The 16,004-nt window shown below is 38.8% G+C and overlaps 2 pseudogenes across 1 annotated transcript; one reads left to right on the forward strand and one right to left on the reverse strand.

Moving 5' to 3' along the window:
• Positions 1–861: 861 nt before the first annotated feature.
• On the reverse strand, positions 862–10,636 carry LOC147495049 (mechanosensitive ion channel protein 1, mitochondrial-like; annotated as a pseudogene). Its single transcript, XR_015200411.1, has 6 exons — positions 9,853–10,636; positions 9,459–9,735; positions 7,918–8,018; positions 6,709–6,816; positions 1,717–1,938; positions 862–1,105 (listed from the first exon to the last, which is right to left on the reverse strand). The product of XR_015200411.1 is annotated as a mechanosensitive ion channel protein 1, mitochondrial-like (transcript).
• Positions 10,637–10,816: 180 nt separating this feature from the next.
• Positions 10,817–12,779, forward strand: LOC147495050 (uncharacterized; annotated as a pseudogene).
• Positions 12,780–16,004: the final 3,225 nt, after the last annotated feature.

Below are 16,004 nucleotides of genomic sequence, written 5' to 3' on the forward strand. Positions count from 1 at the left end.
TTCAACGATTTTTTTCTTTAGCTTAGCTTAGCTAAGAAGAGTAACATGTGCCACTGAAAATGTTCTCTGATGAGACGTGTTGTGCATGTTTTGTTCTCCACCGTTGATAGATTTGGTTAGAATGATGACATGTGGCCATTGAGAAAACTTGAGTGAGGTTATTTTGGGAATTTTAGGTGGGCAGGGGTAGTGGACGTCATTTAGGGAAAAAAATTTAGGTTCGTTGGATTAGATGGGTGTGATGATGCCACGTGGCAATTAGATGAGTTTTGGTCTTGGGGGAGTCAAAGGGTTAATTTGTCATTTTACCTGGTGAGGGATAGATGTGTACTTGCACATGCAGCAAACAGACGGAATGTATTTTGGTGTGAAGTTAGGGGTGGAAGTCTAATATTGAAAAAACTGGGGGTGGAAATCTAATTCACTCGTTTTTATGCTTCGGTACCGAAAACTAAAAGCACCAGAGAATCAATTCTTTTGAGTTGGATTTGATTAGATCATGATGTTGGTTTCAGTTTTATCAATCATTTGGAAAGAGATTAAGATAACTGCTTGAAGGTATAAGCCCTTAATTGTGATTTGTGAGTATCCAACCTGTTCGCCCCAGTGAGGCGACGTTAGCTCAACTCTAAATTTAAACAACTCATTTAACTAGACACTTATACACGATATGGAATTTCCAATTGATTATCCATTCCGAAATGTTCGGCCCCAATACCAGACTACCTAAAAGATTGGGGAAACACCAGTAGTGGTCTCCTTCCTATTCTTGTTTGACCTACGGTCTATGGTACAGTTACTTCTAGTGGATACTCATCTCACTTCCACGCTAAAGTAAATAAAATGCTGAACTCAAAATTAAAAGTACACCAAGAAAAGAAATTCCGTCATTGATGCTCCTGTTTTGACTTTTACATTGTAAAGATGCTAACCTTCAGTGTTCCAAAAAACAAGCATGCACCACGCGCCCTATGACAAGATTTTACCGATTAACAAATTACTGATAGGACAGATCTTGCGCACCGAATGACACGCCATGTTTCTTAATAATCCGCACTGCCTCCAGTAGAATATCTTGTTCTGCAGAATATAACTCAACTTTGCTCTACAATCACAAAAGTCGAAAATTTAGTGCATGTAAGAGAAACGCATAAAAGATGAAATATATCAGATGATGCTATGAATCCCGCATCCAGTATTAAGAATACAGAAATTCCCATTCAATATTAAGAGTACAAAAATGCACTTAATTTCAACAAAGATTAAGGATTGATCATAAATAAAAAAGTGACAAGACACATTGGCCATGCCTTTATGGATATCTAATTGTCCTTTCATGTTAAAGAACCTTCTTAACTAGTTATAAGAACTAAAAATCAATAACGATAAAAAGTCTTGAAGTGGAGTGACTGTCACTTCCAAGTTTTAACCATTTAATGGCCTCAGCTGAGAGTACGGTCACAACACTGTTATGGAAAAGTGTCTTTCATCAATTTCTATCCGTCTTTCCTGAGGGCTGTGGCTCTGTGGGAGGTTCGAAAAACAGGTGAAGGGAGCATACTTATTCAAGAACTATTTTATATTAACCAGCTTTAAACACAGACGCTTTACCATCTCACTCAATATGGCACCTTATTATTTGGGTTGAGCTCACTAGAACAGATAAGACTTAAAAGAAGTATTTGAACATACTCAGGTAATGGAAGGATAGCTTACCATCTGTTTAAGATTGCATCCAAGGGTCAGCTCTGCATATGAAGTTTCTATTCCAGAAAGGAAACAGTAAGGTACCTCTTTCCCCAAGAAAATCTTTGAATTCGATTTTAGCATGGACTTTATCTCATCCGTGATCTGGGGAACCTTTTCCAAACTATCAAACCTTAGAGGAATTTTGGTTACCATAGCACGCCATTCGGCTCGAGATTTGTTCACAATGACCTACAAAAGGTATGCGTGCGAATATGACATAGAAGTTAATTAACATCACTCGGAAAAAACATCACTCGGAAAGAATATATCCACCTGGAAGAATATGAGCGCAAAATGTGTGTAAAGTTTTAGTAATAGGGTCTGTGAAGGAGAGAAAAAGTTCTTACGGCTGTATCTTTTTCCAGACCGTGGACCCTTTTATATTATAGAAACAATAATGTTAAATACACCCACATCAATGATAGTTTCACCATACACATAAAGACAAGTAAATAAATAAAACAGAAAACTCATATCTCCAACACTCCCCCTCAAGCTGGAGCATACACATCAAACATGCCCGGCAAGCGAAGAAGTTTGAAACACATGGCGAGCTAATGGCCCCGTGAATATATCACCTAGCTGGTCATTGGATTGAATATAGGGGAGTAGTAATTTGTTTCTTCAATAGTAGGTCCGCGAATGAAGTGGCAATCGACCGATATGCTTTGTCGTTCATGAAAGGCGGGATTGATAGCAATATAGATGGCTGCCTGATTGTCCTAATGCATTTGCATTGGAGTAGAACATCAATACCCATGTCCCTCAAGAGAATGAACCCACAACATTTCGAGGATTAAAGCCATCGCCGCGATACTCTTCTGCACTAGAACGAAACAACTACATTTTGCTTTTACTCGCCAAGTCACAAGGTTACCCCCCGAAGGTGCGATAGCCAAATGTAGACCGTCTATCAAAACGGCTACCATTGATCAACATCACTATATCCGTCACACACAAAAAGGCGATGGCTGGTACAACAAACCGCTTCCACAGGTTACCTTTCACATATCACAAAATCACGATAAATAGCATCAAAATGTGGTTGGCGTGGAGCATGCATAAAGCGACTCCGCGACCCACCGCATAAAATATCCGGGCGAGTAAGCGTAAGATAAATGAGCTTCCCAACTAGGCGCCGTATCGCCCACATCATCAAACAACTCCCCACACTTTCGCCATCATTTGTGGATTAGAATCCATAGGAGTATCAATAGGGCCGAGCACCCAAAAACTTTGTCTCGAAAAGCAAATCTAGAACATACTTCCTTTGGGATAGAGATACCACGAGGCGAGCAAGCAACTTCAATCCCAAAAAACCGAAGAGCACCCAAATCTTTAGTATGGAATTTTTGGCCCAAATACATTTTCAGCGATGTAATTCCTTCGGAATCATCTCCGAAATAATAATATCGTCAACATATACAATAAGAACAATGGTACCACACGAGGAAGCGGCGCAAAGACGAGTGATCCGCGGTTAGAAACGGCGGAAGCCAAAGCCAATTACAACAGCAAAAACGATCAAACCATGCGAGAGGGAGACTGCTTAAGGCCATAAAGAGCCTTATGCAGTTTACAAACAAGGTGCTTTCGCTGCCCAAAACCATAACCGGGAGGTTGCTCCATGTAGACTTCTTCTTGTAAGTCACCGAAGAAGGAAAGCATTTTTATATCAAAAGGCGATATAACGGCCAAAACGATTAGCGAATGAAAGAAGAATCCGCCGAAATTAAAGGCGAGCCACGCGGAGAGAAAGTCTCTAAGTAATCAACTCCACATCGTATTATTGTATCCTTTAGCCACCAACCTGCTTTAAAATTCAATAGAACCATCGGGAAGGTATTTAATAGTGAAGACCCAACGACATCCTACTGTATGTTTCCCACTAGGGAGAGGAGTAAGTTCCCATGTAAGATTTTTGTAAAGAGCACTCATTTCCTCATCCATAGCACGTTTCCAACCAGGTGAAGACAATGCACATTCATAAGAGGAAGGAATAGAAAACAGAAGAAAGAGTGAAAAGCAAATGAAACGCAATGAAGAGGAAAAGGCGATGATATGACACAAAAATTGCTAATGGGATGTAGAGTGCAAAAGCGTGTACCTTTCCTTTTTGCAATGGGCTCATTAATTGAATCCAGGGGAAGCAAGAGGAGCCTCGGCGGAGAAGTAGCTGGTTCGCGAGCATTAGAAACACCTTGTCGATATTTTTGGGTTGTTGGTAAACCCGTAAGGGGAGGAGGATCAGGAAACGTGCTATCGAAGGAAGAGTAGGTGAAGGAGGATCACCGGGCAGTGCTATCGGCATTGGAAAGAGTAGGTGAAGGCAAGGAATGCTCCCCTCACGAGAGATGATATAAGATCCATAGATAAACTTTGACTAGGTGATGAAAAAAAGGGCCGGACTCAAAAAATAACGTCGGCACTCACAAAATAACGTCGTGCATCGGATTTGTAACATCGGTACCCTTTTCGAGTCGCGAGTACCCAAGAAATATGCACTTGCGAGCACGGGAGATAACTTGTCATGACCGGGATCCAAGATATGTACAAAGGCAACAACTGACCAAAACACGAGGGGTTAGTTGAAAGGGAGAACTATCGAATATAAAAGAGAAAAAGGAGTTTGACTACCCAAGACTAGAGATGGCATACGATTAATAAGGTGACAAGCGGTGAGGGCGGCATCAATGCCAAAATATTTGGAGTGCGTTACATATTAAACCTCAAGGTACAGCGCAACATCTAACAAATGGCGGCTTTAGTTCTGCAATCCCATTTTGTTTAGGTATGAGCCGCAACTAGTCACGGTGAATGATACCTCAATCAACACAAAATGAATGCATAATAGATTGAGTGTATTCCAAGGCATTGTCGGTCGAATAACTTTAATTAAACACCAAATTGAAAAGTAAAATCTGGTTATAGTATCGCGATGAAAAAAATGCGAGGCAACTCGGACCGCTCTTTCATCATAAATAATCGAAGTCGATCGAGAAAAATCATCAACAAATATAACAAAATAAAGATATCCATTCATACTTTTGGTTCGAGAAGGACCCCATATGTCTGTGTGGACTACATCAAAAGACTGTGACTGACGACTATGACTAGTACTAGGAAAGGAACTACGATGATGTTTGCCTAAACGGCAAGCCTCACACTCTGGGCTTCGACACATGACCCATTGAGGGATAGCTAGCCTGACTTTGCTAACGATGGGTGACCCTAAGCGAAATGCCGAAGAGGGTGAAACAAATTCAATCAACGCAGATGAAGAAGTAGGGATTTCACCAAAATTTAGAAATTATAGCCCATCTTTCTCATGCCCCGAACCAATCGTCTTCTTCGTCAAGAGGTCCCAAATACACAAGAAGATTGAGAAAATGTTACCGAAAGCAATTCAAAGTTTTGGTTAGGGGCTTACGAAAGCGCGATTAAATGGAAACTTGGGTACATAGAGACTAGATGGTAAAGACAAAGAAGAACTAGGGTCTGAGAACACCTATCCACTTGTCTTTGGGCCGGGAAGACCCATTGACTAATACAATCGGTGGTTTATAGGAGTCAAATCGAGAAAAAGAAGGATCAAACGGATATGTGAGAGCTAGCTCTGAATCAATGACCCATGATGGAGAAGAATGGGCCACACATGCAACATTACGAATTAACCAAGGTAGCGGTGAGGGGCGATGAATGGGGAGCCACATTTTTCAATGTTTGAACTAGCTTCGCTCGATTGAGTGGTAAGTGCATCCGCAGTATCGAGAATTAGAAGGCACATGCCTAGATGAAATGGGTGGTTGTGTTGGCTCTTTGGCGTCGAAACTTGATGCACGTATTAGAGCTTACCACTTAAATCAATGATGGGGTTACGGCATGATTGGTTCCACCACAATGATCACACTTCACGTCACCTCGTCCCGCGATGCGTTCACCACGAGTACTTCGACCTCCACGACCCCCACGAAAAACACCTCGACCAGCTGCGCTAGAGACAAAGGCTGATGACTCTGTAAAGATTAGGACTAGGAGTGGAACTTTGGCCTAGTGAAGATCTTAAAAGTCGTTGAATAATCCCGTTAGCAATGGTAGGTAAAGATTCACTGGCGAGAATCTGATCTTTAAAAACCCCTTGACTCTTGATCTAGCCCGTAATAAAGTAGCAATTGTGAACTCCTCCCCATTGGCGCTTTGTTGTTCCAAATCAACATTTGTAAAGGGTTCATCTTTGTAGTAGTTGCTCCCCATAAATTTTAAAAGTACCATGAGTACTCTGAAGGGTTCTTCCAGACTGTTTTGTAGCAAAAATTTGCTCATACAAGTCATACACCGAACACATTGCTTTGATGAAAAACGACTCACTTAAGGAGTTCCAAATTTTCTTTGAAGAATCGCGAGAACTCAACCGGTGGCAATGTGGGGCTCCATACTATGCCATAACCAACCCCATCCGATAGTCTTCACACATCCAATCTTCATACTTCATGTCGGTACTTGCGGGGAGGATTATCGGTTAAGTATTTTAGTTTCTTCTTCCCCAATAAATATGGACTTTATCTCATCCGTGATCTGGGGAACCTTTTCCAAACTATCAAACCTTAGAGGAATTTTGGTTACCATAGCACGCCATTCGGCTCGAGATTTGTTCACAATGACCTACAAAAGGTATGCGTGCGAATATGACATAGAAGTTAATTAACATCACTCGGAAAGAATATATCCACCTGGAAGAATATGAGCGCAAAATGTGAAAGGCTGCAATTGGTGTTGCTGAAATTAAATCAATCCACAAAAGTGACTTTGAAGAAATCAATGGAGATAATGCATGTATTACAAGTTCAAAATCTTTAGGAACAAGTACTTGCGTAATTCTGCAGTGGCAACTGCCAAATGGAGCCAAAGGTTTCAAAACAGTAAGCAAATGTAGATGATGAATATGAGAAACGTAAATACCTGACTAGAAAATAATGAATTTGGAACTATGACAGGAAATTTTTCAGCATTCAATAATGATGTAGTAGTAAGACCCATTTCTACCACTTGACCTTCTATCGATCCAGCCTGTAAAACAAAAATGTAGAGTTAATAAGCATAGCTCTTTCAAACTTTTTTAAATAAAAGTTGTAAAGTTGTATTAAATTAAAAGGATGTTGCAACATATCAAGATGATGTGAGTGAGAACCTCACGAAAATAATATATATGGTATAACACATGTATAGAAAAGTCACCAGCAGCCAAACTTTCCAAACAGATTATGAATAATAATGATTAAAACTAGGCAAACAAAAGATTATACGAATTGAAGCCTGTGTATCCCTTCAAAGAGCTAAGTATGTTATTGTTCTAAGCAAAGAGATTTTTTTTTTGCTCGGTAAAGTTGAAATCTCAAATCTCATTAAAAGTGAAAAGAAAGTAGGCTGGGAAAGCCTACTATTACAAAGAAACAATAAAACTAAAAACATAGCCATAGGAGGCTAACCCGAGAACTACAAATTATTCTACTTCTAAGCAGGGAGAAATTGCAAACGGAATGTAGAATTTGCTTGATTTTCTTCTCTAGTGTCTCAGTTTGTGGGGCAAGGTAGCCAAGGTGGGTGGACAGAGTAGAACCTTGGCTATTGTTCCCCAAATTAATTGATGTCAAATCCCCTTGATCAGTTTAAAGGGACAAAAGGGGAATAGTTTCACTTCAGTGCAATTGGTAAGAAACCAACAAATGAAACAGTAAATTGATGAAGTAGGTGAAAATATATTTTGCATCTTGCACGTGGCAAGGTTTGTATAGTATATAAAGCATTATTTGCATGTAGCAAGGCCCATTATGAGCTGCAATTAGATTGGTGTCCTAGCGTACAGACAGTAGTATTCCATTAAGGCGAAGCAAAAATTCAGAAAAATGATCAAAATTGCACGAGTAAATTCTTGACAATATGCAACAAATTGTGTGTGTGTGTGACACTTGCACATCGCAAGAGGGGGGAGGGGCCTTAGTAGGGTATATTAAAAGCCAACAGGCTGTAGAATACACTTTGAAGGAATTGTTCTAGAAAGACATGGAGATGTTATAACATCAGCAAATCGAATGCAAAGATTTTTCCACAACTTCTTAGATATCAGTAACAGGTTTCAGGAATCAACAAAAAGAAACAGGTTCAACTTACTTTTATGGTATCACCCAGAGAAAAGGGTTTTGAAAACTGCATGGACAACCCACTTAGCACATTGCCTAGGATGTCTCTAGCAGCAAAAGCAGTGGCAACTCCTGTTCAACGATTACAATAAAAATTGATTAGACCCTATATGTATATCAACAAATATATTATAAATACGATTTATGTTTATCACTAAGTAATGAAATAGGAACTGACAGGAGAATCTTACGTTAAACAACAAACTCAGAGTTGAGGAGAGATGTGCACAGTAAGAGATCATATTTATCATTTTGCAATAAAAGACTATTAACAGATGTAATTCATAAAAAAGGAGTGGATATAGGCTTCATAATGTGCACGACCTCAGTGTAATTTAAGGACATTCATGCCATTTATGATCTGTGGAGTGTAAAAGTTTGGATCCTTAGAAGTACATTTCTTAATTGCTTGGGAATATGCTTCTCAATTCTGTTCAATGATTGGAAGATTGACATGGTGGTGCGGTTTATGAATGTCCTAACCAGTTATCAGCTAAAGGAACGCAGTGATGAATGAGAAGCAAAAGTGGAAAGACTGGAAAGTTCTAGGTGAAAACTTTCTCCCAGTTTCTTGTGAAGGAGAACAACCCAAAACTAGAAGCAGTCAACAACACCCAAGATTCCTTAGGCATAAAATTCTTTGTATATAGAGTCGTATTGGAGGCAACAAATCCACTTGCAATAGCGTCTGGAAGCCATCAAGTTATTTTCTTTCAGTGAACACATCTTGACAGCGGAAACATCCAAAACTGGGGTATGATCTTGAGAAAGAGGTGTACACTGTAAATTACATGAAGATTTACTCACAATTTTTCATTACTGTCCCTTCACTTCTGGTTTGGGATGAGTTATTAGAACGCATGGAAATCTCTACACAATCTCACAAAAAGTAGAGGTCCAAGTGCAGTATCTGATTGAAAATTGGCCGAAGGTGATCACCCCTAATTTCGGAGATCGTATGGTACTTAACGCCATATGATGTCCTATAGATTGTTTTGAAGACAGGTAAGTTGCATCTATCTATTGGAAAGTAATCACTACAACAACAACTAATAGCTTGATTGGGTTGATTCCCATTTTCCTTCGAAAGAAAATTATTACTTGAAACAATAATAAAATGTCTATGTATATCTCAACCTAGCTCTACCCATCTAGAACAAATAGTAAGATTACTAGAAGTACATACAATTTCTAAGCACTGCTAAGTAGTAACACAAAATTATGACTTGAGCTCCATCATAAACATAAATGCTAAACACAACCAAAAAATACGTTTATTAGGAAATAGTCGAAAGTTCTATGAATATGAGCAGTCCACACTCACCATCAACTTAAAGATTTAAGTTGACTAAATTTGGAATCTCAGATCAAGCTAAATTCGGGTATCATGTGGATGGAACACACATGTCTGCAGGTGTGTGTCTCATCATCATTAGCTTGTATGAAATATTTCGTTGGGTGAAAATTCACAATGTGCCATTGAACATTAAGCAATTGGCAAACAAAACTGACCTCCTATACCACCAACAGTCAAAATAGATTGCACTGCCACACCACATGCCTCAGCTAAAGCCATCAATCCCAATGTAAATAGGCCCACAGATGAGAGTTTGTCAAGAGCTAGCATCTTTTCTCGATCAAGTGCTACTATACTCTGAGTAGATAAAGCACGACTAAATCGTTTGTTTTCCACCGATGGAGAAACCAGACAAATGCAATGATCACTGCTCCCCTCCAAGTTTGTCCAATGTACTGAGATGCAACAGTGGTTGGGGCAATCATCATGCCTCTGCAATTAAGGCAGAGAAATATGTTGTCATGTATAAAAATCATATATATAAGTACATATGTAAGACTGTTTAAACTATAAACTAGACAACATCAAAAGAAACAAGAAGACACTCACATCTGCGAGAACGCCATGAAAGTCACAAGATATCGAACAGGATCTTCCATGGCACCCCAAAAGCTTTTTTCATAAGGATTTTGTTCTTGAGATAAATTCCCAGATAACAATGCAGCAGGTCCTTGCATTGAATACTTATGAAATTTCCTCAAAACCCTCGGCATAACCAACCAAACCAACAATGTACTAGTTAAAGTCAAACCAACAGGCATAACAACATTTTTCAAATAAGGATTAGCATCAAGCATATGTTGAACATGAGGACTAATCACATCCGACGCTTCCTTAGCCTTCTGTCCTGTATAATCCGCCGCGTCAACAATAGTCCCCCAAACTTTCTTCAAACTATCCACCCCATCACTTCCATTCGTATCAGAGCTACTAACATTCAATGCCTTCACCACAGAACCATCCCCTTTCCCACCGAAAAACGTGGAATAAGCTCGATAACTAGACACCCCATATACACAGCTAGGATAGCCAATAGCCCCAAAGCGCAACGACTTCAATAACCCATTCTTTTCTACTTCTTTTCTATCATACCCATTGATATGGGCAGTTGTTATATTGCTTAAAGTAGCTGAAAAACTAGTTGGGTATCTTTGATTTGCTCTTAAAGTTGGTATATGATTAGTTAAGTTCTTGTAATAAGAACAAGTATATGACCTTATAAACCTCATTTCACATCAACTAAAAACTAATTTTAATGACAAACATTTAATGAACAGAATGAAGATTTAGAGAAAATATACGGACCTCAAAACCCTTGTGTGTTTCTTGAAGAAAAAGCTTTGGAGTGTGAGTAACAAGTTCATTAAGAACAAATGGGCTCCAATTGGGCCGAAAGCCCACTTTCTTTTTTTGGGCCCACGTTGAGTAGAGTCCTAGTTTTTGTACACTTTTACTATATAGTATATACGAGTGTGAAATGTATACAGACTTTTAGTTGATGAAGAACTCTTTACCTGATTTTCAACTCCAACTATAATCTGCTTCTACCTTTCTTTAAAACCCAAACTTGAACAGTTTATTGTAGATGGCCATGAAGAAAGGAAGTACAAAGCCGCATGGTGAGAAGATTTATTCATGTATTCCCAAGTTTTCAATATGGTTTTTGGTTATTCTCTTTGTTACTTACGTGTGTTATTACACTTGGAATCTAGTTTCTTACTCTTGGCTGCCTTATAGTAGTACCACGGTCGTTTTGAAAGCAGAAGCAATGCTGACTCCACAGCAAGAAAATCCTCCTACACTAGTGCGTGTCGAAAACAATAGGAAAACAAGTCTACAACACGTAGTTTTTGGTATAGCAGCTTCAGCAAAATTTTGGGAAAAAAGGAAGAAGTACATTAAGTTGTGGTGGAAGCCTAATGAGATGAGAGGTTTTGTTTGGTTGGATAAACAAGTTAAAACCCATGCTGGCGAAACCGATATTTTACCACCTTTGAAAATATCGGCAGATATAGAACGTTTTCCCTACAAAAATCGTCTAGGTGACCCTTCCGCAATACGTATATCGAGGATTGTTTCGGAAACAGTGAGGTTGGGATTGAAAGATGTGAGGTGGTTGGTAATGGGTGACGACGATACGTTTTTGTACCGGCTAATTTAGTGAGAGTTTTAGAGAAATATGATTATAATCAGTTTTATTATATCGGTAGTGTATCGGAAAGTCATATACAGAATATTGATTTCTCTTATAATATGGCTTATGGGGGTGGTGGATTTGCTATAAGTTATGGTTTGGCTAAAGAAATTGAGAAAATGCAAGATACGTGTATTCAAAGGTATCCTCAACTGTATGGTTCTGATGATCGTATGCAAGCTTGTATGGCTGAGGTTGGTGTACCTCTAACTAAAGAAGCAGGTTTTCACCAGGTATTTTTTCTATTTTGTTTAATTTGGTTTTTGTTGTTTATGTTAATTTATGGTATACTAATTCGGTGATCTTTATTACCAAAGAAAAATTCTTTTGGTGATTATAGAATCTAGATGCATTTTTATCATTCAGATTGTGTTACTTATTGCCCTTGTAATATAATCCACTAATTAATCCATCTCCTGACAATCATTTTTGGTGTATCAGTTTGATGTATATGGCAGCGCATTAGGCCTGCTCGCAGCGCATCCAGTAGCCCCATTGGTAAGCATGCACCATTTGGATATAGTGGATCCAATCTTCCCAAACATGACTCAGGTTCAAGGCTTGAGCCATCTCAACATCCCAATCGAACTTGACTCAGCTAGTATGATGCAACAATCGATGTGCTACGACAAAAATAAGATTTGGTCAATTTCTACCTCTTGGGGATATGTTGTTCAAATTTATCGCGGTTTCATATCACCGCGTGAATTAGAAAGACCTTCAAGAACATTTCTCAATTGGTATAGGCAGGCGGATCAGACTGGTTTCTCATTCAACACTCGCCCAGTGAGTAGGAATGGTTGCCAAACACCATTTACATATTATATGTCTAAGGCTTGGTATGATTCGTACAAGAACCAGATGGTGACAGAATATGTTCGGCATTGGACCAAGAATCCACATTGTAGGTGGAAAATATTGGACCCAGGTGTTGTAGACCAAGTGGTGGTTTACAAACGACCCGACCCACAAAAATGGGAAAAGGTGTGTCTTTTTATTTTCTAAATGGTTACCCAAAAAATGTATATTATTCCTATTCATGAACGTTGTTGTATTAGTTTTGAGCAGCTTCATTGATCTAATTAATTGTTGTGACATGTTATTTGTGTAGGCTCCAAGGAGAAATTGTTGTAGAATCCTGCCATCAAGAAACCAAAGGATCATGTTGGTCGAAGTCAGTTTGTGTAGGGAAGGTGAGACCATTGGAATTTAAGACACGAAATTTGTTACAGTCTCAAAGGCCGGAGAAAAAATTGCTTATCCAAAAAGAAGGTATATGAAAGAGCGGATTGAATATATTTGTACAAATGAGAATTTATGAAGTTCAATGTATATAGTTTTGGTGCAACTGTATAGATTCTATTAAGTTTTTATATGACTTCATATTTGTGAACGTTTGCATAAATGGGTAACTAACAAACTTTACACAAAATCTAAAGTTGGGGAATAAACCTTTTTCTTTGACCAAATTTGGGTAATCAATCTTTAATTTGTTGCAAAGTTAACTTCCGTTCAGTCCATTATTTTTGCATACTGTAAATTGAAAGTTCGTCACCCAAATTTACTAAAGAGAAAATTATGCCCAAATTTCTAACTTCTTATTTCGTGTAAAGTTTGTTACCTATTTATGCAATTTGTGAGGTAGTGATATTCTTATTCTGGAATATCAAGCATGTGCTCAGCATAGTGGAAATACCACACCAACCTCTGACCTAGTTTTCCGAACTACCTTCAGGATGACCTGCATCATCAGCTCACGTCCACGAGCTACGAGCTCGCTCTAGAACAGATCGACTCGCACAACACCACACTTAGCGTTATATATCATGACTCAGCTTATTTTCTAGAAGCAATCATTATCAAAGCTGCACTTACACAATCCCCTGCCACAAGTTACTAACCACTGCAACTAATCCCCATCATTACAACATTCCTACCAACACCATTCTCATGCTCCTTCTCAATCTCAACCATACATTTGTGTTAATCTTTATACGTATTGGGTTGAGATTCAACTTAACCATCTATAAATACCTCTCATATGAACTACGCCATACCTGATTTTTCTCTCCCCCTAGAATCGAGAGATAAATACGTAGGCAGTTCGCTCATCAACGAACTAGGTCTTTCCCAAATTCAATCTAATTCTCCTTCTTCCATTGTATGTAAAGGTGAACTAAAACGCTTCTTTACACGCTTACACTTATTTCTTTTGTGATCAATATAACAAAATGCAACTGGTTTTGAGTGGTGTCTAAGATTTTCTCCATTGTCTAATAATAAGGTCCGTATTTTTTAAATGAAAAAAATTGCAAATTATAGATGCTTGCAAAGAGGATTCTGAGAATGAAGAGATAGTCGAGACAGAGGCAGGTGTTCTTGAGGGTGAACAAGATATGGCTGAGACAGCATGCAGTTTTAAGGGTGCACAAACAGTGTCGGCAACATAGGCCAGTGGTATTGAGGGTGCACAAGTGGTGGTTGCGTTGAGGCAGATATATGTGGTATGGATGGTGTACAAGTTGCTAATGTCAACTAAATTTCTGACATGGAATGCAAGGGGAATGGGGAATGAAGCAACCTGCATGAGTCTTAGGAAGCTTATTCTCAAAACGAAGCCTGATATTTTTTGTGTTCAAGAAACTAGAATAGAAAACCTAGCTCCCTTTGTGGAAATGCGAATTTGGACCGACAATTGGCAGTGGATTGGACTCCCTTCTTGTGGTCAATCAGGGGGAATGATTCTTGCTTGGGTGATAAGAGCCCAAAACTGTAGTTTTAACCCCCTTAATAATCATACTGTTAGACCAATTATGTGAATAATAAGTAAGAGTTAATACTGATTACGTGTTTTTATGCATTTCGGGCTTCAAAGTCCATTATCTTGAGAAATGTGCCACTTTAGCGAGATAAAGGAGCAAAAGTCGTGAACTTCCGAATGCCATATCTTTGGACTCGGACCCTCGGATTGAGGCCTACCTTATGTCAAAACGACCGGCTCGGAAAGAGCTTTGCAATGGTCCAAGCCTTGACCCAATCAGAGGAGCAGAAGTGGACGAAAAGTCTGTGGAAGCTAACTGCAGCTGAAGAGGCCTTTTGGACTAAAAGAATGGGTTTTGGGCCCGATTCTCCCAACCCATGGCTCCAAGCCCATGCACGATTTTTGGATCTGAATGTATAAAAACAAAAGCTTAGCTCTTTGTTAATGGTAGCTAGTTAGACCTAAATTAATATATAGAATTTTAGATCTAGTTTTATTAATTAATTAAGTTTTAGTTCCATTTCAATTCTTGTTTTAGATTAAGTTCTTAAATGATTGTTCTCCCTTGAATTAGATAATAAAATAGTTGTTCTTGATTCCATTTCGATTTGTCAATTACAATTCTGAGATCTAATTTCATTATTTACTTGTTATTCAATGCTTAGTTATCAATTAGATTTTGTTATTGTTTAGTTTAGATTAGTTAAATTTCATAAAGTTAGAATCTTTATATTATGTTTAGTTTAGATTCAATGGGAAATGTTAGTTTGATGAATCAAGGCTAAAACCTCCATTAGAGGGTTGATGAAGCCTTGATGAAAACTTAGTTGTTAGTGTAGAATTGTTTGTAGATTCTATTCCACTCTAGAAGGTCGGATGATTAAGCCATGAGAATGGGTGGACGACCTCACATGCTAGTTAGAACTTGGTAGAAATGCCATGAACACTAGGGATTAGACTCGAAATTCTTGCCGTAAGACGTAAGAATCGAGATACGACAATCTATGCTAGGTTATTAAGTTGGATTCGAGGTGGATTCAATGCCCCTCTATTTCTTTATCTAGATTCAACAATCGTATTTCCATAGTATTCGTAGTTAAATTCAACGTAGACTCATTTTAGTTTCATCGTAGTATAACACCCTTCGTAAAGCTCTCATTGACTTAAGAGCGACTAGTTAGACTTAGAAAACAATCCATGCTAGGGAACTAGGAGTGGAACGAACTTCGTACTCCATTTAGTGCAATTCGCATTGAGAGTAGAAACTTTGATAATCAACCACGTAAAAGGATAAGTTTAGTTTACTTACGTTTGGATTCATCGTTCATTTCGTAGGTAAACTACTCATTTTTAAATTATCAAATGGCGCCGCTGCCATCTTAGTTGCACTTTAGCATTGTTTTCTTTGTAGAAGTAGTCATTTTTAAGTCCCATTAAACCCACCCACCCTTGTTTGATTCATACCGTGGTTATTCGTTTCAGAGAAAAATTCGGAAAAAAATACCGGAAAAAAACGCGAGAGCCCGCGCGACCATGCGTATATTCTTGGAATTTCATCAATTCACCGCCCCAAGCAAAGAGCGCGACCAGCTAAAGTTCTGTAATTTTCTTCTACCACAAAGCGGCCGCTTCAGAGAGCGCCACCCGCTAAAGTTCTTGGAACTTCGAATTTACAATCGGCCAGCGCCAAAGATAAGCCGCCAGCCTTGAAAATTTCGGTTTCCCGGGTTTGATTCGAACCCGAGT

The sequence above is a fragment of the Coptis chinensis genome, chromosome 6 (genome assembly GCF_015680905.1).
Source record: "Coptis chinensis isolate HL-2020 chromosome 6, ASM1568090v1, whole genome shotgun sequence".
NCBI classification, from domain to species: Eukaryota; Viridiplantae; Streptophyta; class Magnoliopsida; order Ranunculales; family Ranunculaceae; genus Coptis; species Coptis chinensis.